The sequence below is a fragment of the Penaeus monodon genome, chromosome 28 (assembly GCF_015228065.2).
Source record: "Penaeus monodon isolate SGIC_2016 chromosome 28, NSTDA_Pmon_1, whole genome shotgun sequence".
In the NCBI taxonomy this organism is placed as follows: domain Eukaryota; kingdom Metazoa; phylum Arthropoda; class Malacostraca; order Decapoda; family Penaeidae; genus Penaeus; species Penaeus monodon.
Window position 1 is genome coordinate 937384 of NC_051413.1, and position 1250 is coordinate 938633.

Below are 1250 nucleotides of genomic sequence, written 5' to 3' on the forward strand. Positions count from 1 at the left end.
ACAATGGTTTTCATTCCTGCTACTAAAAAAAAGAGAGGGAACGTGGGGACAACTTTTTTATGCCTCGAAGTCAATGATTGACTGTTTTTCGTTTATTTTTCTAAGAGAATGAGTAACTACCTTGTTTATGGCAATTCTGCTTTCCAAGGGAAGGACCAATTTTATCGGACTTTTAACAGCGTGTATATAATTTTAAAAAATAATAATATAGGGTCACAAACTGGTGGCTAAGAATGATTTAGCAAAATATAAGGCAATGGCCTAAAATTAAGTAGGAACCGCTGGCTTAATGAATTGCAGATGGTTTTGTGAACTGCAGTGAAGAAGGACTTCCTACAGACTACAATAAATGACAGAAATAAGCACTATAAATAATACAAAAAAAAATCACTAAATGATGAGACGTCTCGAAGTCTTTGGTCATGAAGCTGTTGCCTGATCATTTATCAAATTTATATCATGCATAGTGGAGTTAATGGCCTTTTCTTTGTCACTTACCATACGATTTGTAGATATTTCTATCCAGGCAGTCAATACACCACTTAGAAAATGAAAAGAGTTCGCTACAGACTGACAAATGTAGAAAACATATGAATGAGAATCTCTCTTGCAAATTAGTTATTCACTCTTTAGTATTGTCGCAACATATCTTTAATCCTCAAGTGATAAAACAGTGGAAAAGGGGGGTGTATTACTCGCTACTTTGTCAAATCTCTAATAAATTAATTCAATAAAATGGTATGTTTAACCCATGTCTTTTTTCATATCGTTCAGATTATTATTAACTGTCCTATAGTTGGTGCTAGAATCAGCTCGAGTTACTAACGTTTATTCACAATCCATGAATAACCAAACACTACGGCGGAATACAAAAAAAGGAAGAAAAAACGAAACGCTCCAGGATTTTGTGACCTTGAGTCCTGAAATTACACGTTCGTCGTGATGAAACGTATCACCTTGTCAGAAGCTGTGGCTCTGTAGTAACTAATGTGAGATGTGAAACTTTTTCTCCGGTGATGCCAGCACACATGGGCGCGTCATTCAGACAACCTCGGTGATTCTCAGGCACAGAAATTAGAGTGGTAATTATAATGACAATAAAAAATGAACTCAAGGTTAAGAACAAAAGTCACACTGCAGGTTCAGGGATTTGAATAAATGTACCTCATTAACTGGGTTATGAAATAGGATTAGAGTTTGGCTCAACTATTTTAGAATCGCTTCACCTGACACTATTCCCACGAATCTTA